General features: G+C 39.1%; 1 protein-coding gene across 1 annotated transcript in view; it reads right to left on the reverse strand.

Annotated features, from left to right (window-relative positions):
• LOC139368821 (lactadherin-like) overlaps positions 1-6297 on the reverse strand; it is a 72438-nt gene that overhangs the window by 53612 nt on the left and 12529 nt on the right. The gene's annotated exons all lie outside the window — the stretch shown is intronic.

Raw genomic sequence — 6297 nt, forward strand, 5'->3', positions numbered from 1 at the left:
AACATTTTGAGATCCAATCTTTACTAGAAAACATGTTTGAGATACGTGACCCAGCCAGCACATAACGTTCAGAGACTTATATGTTTCTTAAAGCTTGGGATAGTGTGATTGTCCTATGATTATTTTGCATTCAACCTTACCACAACGTTCTGGGAATTGTGCTAGAACCATATTTTACTCAGGTTGGAATTTTAGTACTTCTGGATAACGTTTCCTACAGGTAGTGTTCTCAAATTGTTCCCAGAATGTTAAGAAACAACGTTCTTCTGTGGGAATTTCAGTACTTCCGCCTAACATTTTCTGCATGTTTCCTCATGGTTCTATTTCAAATCATTTTCTCAGAACACAAATATTTTTTTTTTTAACTAGGCAAGTCAGTTAAGAACAATTCTTAGTTTCATTGACAGCCTAGGAACAGTGGGTTAACTGCCTTGTTCAGGGGCAGAAAACAGATTTTTACTTTGTCAGCTCGGGGATTCAATCTTGCAACCTTTCGGTTGCCAGTCCAACGCTCTAACCACTAGGCTTCCTGCCACCCCAGGGGTAAGTAAATGGGTAATGATTAATGGGTAAGCAAATGTATTTCCTATCTGTGCTTGGAGTTCAAAACAGTTAACCCAAACTAAGACAGCAGTGTTATTAAAAATCTTATTAAAAATCTTATTCTCAGAAAGTTATTTAATTACCTTCAAATAACCTATCATTTCCATTCTCAGAACATTAATAAAACCTCCAATTAAACTTTCAGGGAACCATAGTAAAACGTTCTCAGAACCTCCATGCAACCTAAAAATGAACTTTCCAAGAACAGGCGAAATGTTCCCTTCTCAGAACGTTTAAAAAACATTCTGTTTTACTGGTCAGGAAACGTATGGCTTTGTTCCCAGAACCAATGGGAAACCAAAAATGTACTTTCTCACAACTTCCAAGGAACTAAATGTGCTAGCTGGGAGGAGTCCATACCAGCTGTATGACACTCTGATATACTCATTCTAAAAAATAACCAATGGTAATAACCAATAACCGACCATTTCTATTAATAGAATTGCTAAGTACATTTTGATTGACTGACACATACATTACATTCCCTGACACCACATTGACTGACATCACCATTTACTGTAACCTAGTAACTGGTAGAGTTCTGATCTAAAAATAGATTTCTCAAAACATTACCATTGTGGAAGGGATTTGGTGCATTTTCCAGTACAGTGCTCTCCAGTAAAGCTCTTTGAAGACCCCTTATAATAACTTCAAACATGTATTCCTGATCTCTCCTATAGAAGGCCTATGATATGAACGCTCCATAGGCTCCCAAATAGCATAAGGGTCAGCATGTTGACTGCATGGGGAATCTGTAATGACTCCTGTTTCTAACTAATACCGAGATACAACAGAGGTTTTCAGATGTCATTTTCAGATGAGAAACACATTCATTTTTACATTTACGTTTGACATTTTACAGATGTAGGATCTTAATTTGATCCCTCTTTTGTTGCTGAGAATTTTCCTGTAAAGCAAAAAATATCCATGAATTATAATTCACATAATAATTCACATTTCCTATTGCTGCAGGATTATGTTCCTTCTGTAGCTAATATAATAATTCACATTTCCGGTTGCTGCAGGATTATGTTCCTTCTGTAGGAACCCCGGGAGGGCCAAGAGAACAGAGGTGTCTGGTTATATATCTGTCATAGCTTTCTGGATATAGTGTTATAATGAAGTTCACTACTGACACAATCTATTCTACTCTATTCTATTCTGATCTGTTGTATTATATTATATCTAAGCTGTTAAAGATAGGCTATCCGTTGTGTATCAGTAACAATTAAATAGCCTATTTTTCCAGCCTATTATTCACTGAGAGGGGTCCACAGTTTGAATACATGAGAACCACACCAAGGTATTTCCTACCCTGTGACTAAGCCATGTGGCTTTGAAACCTTGTCAAAAGTCATTATCGTACGGACAGAACCATACAACCGTTGTATAGTCGGCTTGGATAAATCAATCAGTCAACTTCAAACAAATAGTCAGGTAGGGTGTGAGTCATCACATAAGTTTCCTATGATGTTCACCTCTTGTCTAAAGGGGCTTTTCCTCATGACTTACCTCTCCAATATCAGGCCTCTCTCCAAGGGGCTTAATCAGAAATGGACTGGCCATAGAGCGGTTCTGGCAAATGCCAGATTGACTGGTTCATCTTTAGCCCAGAGGGCTGGTCTAAAGATGGTAGTAGTTTTAGTGCAGAATTGCCATTATTTAGCTAATAATGGTGGCCTCAAAGGAAGAGAATTGTGGGAGCCTTGAGGCAAAATTAGGGCGGTGTGCTAGAAATTCCCAGGAGGATTGCTGTCTCCAGTCTGTCCCTGGGTTCAATTGGTTCATTAAAAAAAATCTATGATAATCACTGATTCCTTGGTCCAGATTATTATTGGTGGGTTAAATGAATGAGAAGTGAATCTTTATTGTAATGTTTGAGTTAATAATCCTGAGTCAATATTGGAAATTTCGATTTTGGACACATTTTTCATTTGATTTCAATGTACTCAAAAACAGTATAGTTATTTCTTATATCAATAGACTTTGTATTGTATTTCCTGTATTTCCTATCTGGGTGAAACCTTTAGTTTTTTCAGACCCCTGATGTGTGCAGAGAATAAACAATCATTTGTTTTGCAATATTTCACACATTTTGTATTCATTATACAAATATTTTTAAATTAAGATACAGCTTTTCTCAAAATTAAGGCAATTTGTAACTTTATGTACTTTTATTTGGGGCAGCAAATTGCCCTCATTCTCATAAGCAATGGTTGATTTCTCACATTGAGTGAATAGTCTACTTTAGTAAATGCCAATGTCGCCTCCCAGTGGCCAAATTGTATTGCTTAGAAACGATCGACTTCACTGATAACAACCTGATACTGAAATGAAAATAATCAATTTATCAAACCCTGAGATTCAAATAAATGAGAAACAAACAGCCTAGTGATTCACTGTATTATTTGGCCTACTTATACAACGGGTGGGTCTAACCCTGGATGCTGATTGGTTAAAATCGCATTCCAGACGGTGTCTATTCCACAAGTTACCACTGGCTAAATCTATGACGTTAAAATACATATTTACTCTGTCGCGTCTCACTGCGCAATCAACTGTCTCATCAGCCCAGAAGACAATGTCTAAACTTGATCTCCACTATATAAAGCATGTAGACATTATCGCCCATTTCTTTTTGACTAACATTTGGTTTTCAACAGCGTTGATTTGTATAAACCTAGCTGCAGACAGCTTTTCTCAGCCAGTCGAAATCATGAATCAACTGGCATGATTTTTATGCAAATATACAAAGAAATGTCAATAGAAAACAGGTCAAACGAAACGAGATGCAGATAGTTTGCAGTCCTTCCAGCTTCCGTTTGAAGTGATTGTGTTAGCTGTGTTGTTGACTAGATGACGAGAGAGCACATTTTCAATGCCAGGCGAAATCATACCTCAATAGCGTTATGGATGAGTGCAAATAAATGTCACTAGAACCCAGTTTAAACAAATGCAAATGCAACTACTTTGCTGTTATTCTGGCTGCACTGTTTGACGTGACTGTAAATTAGCCGTAATTGGCTAGCTACAGTAGCAAGCAAGGGATAAGAACGTTGCCAGCCAGTATGGAAATGTATTAAAAAAAACTGAAATACCTTATTTACATACAGTACCAGTCCAAGTTTGGACACATCTACTCATTCAAGTGTTTTTCTTTATTTTGACTATTTTCTACATTGTAGAATAATAGTGAAGAAATAAAAACTATGAAATAACACATATGGAATCATGCAGTAACCAAAAAAGTGTTAAACATGTATTATATTCTTTAAAGTAGCCACCCTTTGCCTTGATGAGAGCTTTGCACATGCTTGATATTCTCTCAACCAGCTTCAGCAGGAATACTTTTCCAACAGTCTTGAAGGAGTTCCCACATATGCTTAGCACTTGATGGCTGCTTTTCCTTCACTCTGTAGTCCAACTCATCCCAAACCCTCTCCCTGATTGTGGAGGCCAGGTCATCGGATGCAGCACTCCATCACTCTCCTTTTTGGTCAAATAGCCCTTACACAGCCTGGTTTTGGGTTGGGTCATTGTCCTGTTGGAAAACAAATGATAGTCCCACTAAGCGCAAACCAGATGGGATGGCATATCGCTGCAGAATGCAGTGGTAGCCATGCTGGTTAAGTGTGTCTTGAATTCTAAATAAATCACAGACAGGGTCAGCAGCAAAGCACCCTCACATCATCACACTTCCTCCTCCATGCTTCACGTGGGAACCACTCATGCGGAGATCATCCATTCACCTACTCTGCATCTCACAAAGACATGACGGTCGGAACCAAAAAACTCAGATTTGGACTCATCAGACCAAAGGACAGATTTCCACTGGTCTAATATCCATTGCTTGTGTTTCTGGCCAAAGCAAGTCTCTTCTTATTATTGGGGTCCTTTAGTAGTGGTTTCTTTGCAACAATTCAACCATGGTGGCATGATTTATGATTTATCTCAATCCACCACATCCGCCAATGTCGACCATGAAGGCCTGATTTCACGTGGTCTCCAAATCAAATCAAATCAAATTTTAATGTTGAGATGTGTCTGTTACTTGAATTCTGTGAAGCATTTATTTGGGCTGAAATTTCTGAGGCTGGTAAATCTAATTAACTTATCCTCTGCAGCAAAGGTAACTCAGGGTCTTCCTTTCCTGTGGCGGTCCTCATGAGAGCCAGTTTCATCATAGCGCTTGATGGTTTTTGCAACTGCACTTTAAGAAACTTTCAAAGTTCTTGAAATGTTCCATATTGAATGACCTTCATGTCTTAAAGTAATGATGTACGTTTGTCTTTGCTTATTTGACATGTTCTTGCCATAATATGGACTTGATCTTTTACCAAATAGGGTTATCTTCTGTATACCACCCCTACCTTGTTACAACACAACTGATTGTGTTGTAAAAAATGCCACAAATGAACTTTAACAAGACACAAGTAAAAATAAAGAAAAACCCTTGAATGAGTAGGTGTCCAAATGTTTGACTGGTACAGTATGTATTTAGACCCTTTGCTATGAGACTCAAAATTGAGCCCATGTGCATCCTGTTTCCATTGATCATCCTTAAGATGTTTCTACAACTTGATTGGAGTCCACCTGTGGTAAATTCCATTGATTGGACATGATTTGGAAAGGCACACACCTGTCTGTATAAGGTCCCACAGTTGACAGTGCATGTCAGAGCAAAAACCAAGCCATGAGGTTGAAGGAATTGTCTGTAGAGCGCAGAGACAGGATTTTGTTAAGGTACAGATCTGGAGAACGGCACCAAAACATTTCTGCAGCATTGAAGGTCCCCAAGAACACAGTGGCCTCCATTATTATTAAATGGAAGAAGTTTGGAACCACCAAGACTCTTCCTAGAGCTGGCTGCCTGGCCAAACTGAACAATCGAGGGAGAAGGGCCTTGGTCAGGGAGGTGACCAAGAACCCGATGGTCACTCTGACAGAGCTCCAGAGTTCCTCTGCTAGACGGTTCTCCCATCGCAGAAGGACAAACATCTCTGCAGCACTCCACCAATCAGGCCTTTATGGTCGAGTGATCAGACGGAAGGAAGCCACTCCTCATGAAAAGGCACATGACAGCCAGCTTGGAGTTAGCCAAAAGGCACATAAAGGACTGGACTCCCAATAATGGCCAGCTGTGATACAGCCTGGAATTGAACCAGGGTCTGTAGTGACACCTCTAGCACTGTGATGCAGTGCCTTAGACTGCTGCACCACTAAGGAGCTTGTGACAGTTATTGCGAAATTGTAAGTGCTGTACACAAGTAGCGCAAAATTAAAGATGAAATGGTTATTAATATATCCATTGTAAAATCATGATTTACAACACTGCAAATACTTCTCAGGAAGTATTGACAACATGGAAAACATTGAAGGGGGCTACAGTAAAACATAATATGCATCTCAAATAATAATCCAACTGGGCGTAACAAAATACTTGTTATGTATCCTTATCAGTTACTACCTTTTTATACGTAGATGGTGAATACCATAGGTATCATGCTATGCGCGAAACATTTTGTTCTATAAGTGCACAGCGCATTAGCCCGTGACGTGAAAACGGTGAGTGCCCTTCTCAAAACGAACAGGAATCTGCGCAGCTCGGTCTTATTGTTAACAAGGCAGCATTGCGTATCGTTCAGAAGCATACAGCTCTTTCCCATAAAATATATGTTCAAACAAGTTTCATTG

The sequence above is a fragment of the Oncorhynchus clarkii genome, chromosome 2, assembly GCF_045791955.1.
Source record: "Oncorhynchus clarkii lewisi isolate Uvic-CL-2024 chromosome 2, UVic_Ocla_1.0, whole genome shotgun sequence".
Lineage (NCBI taxonomy): Eukaryota > Metazoa > Chordata > Actinopteri > Salmoniformes > Salmonidae > Oncorhynchus > Oncorhynchus clarkii.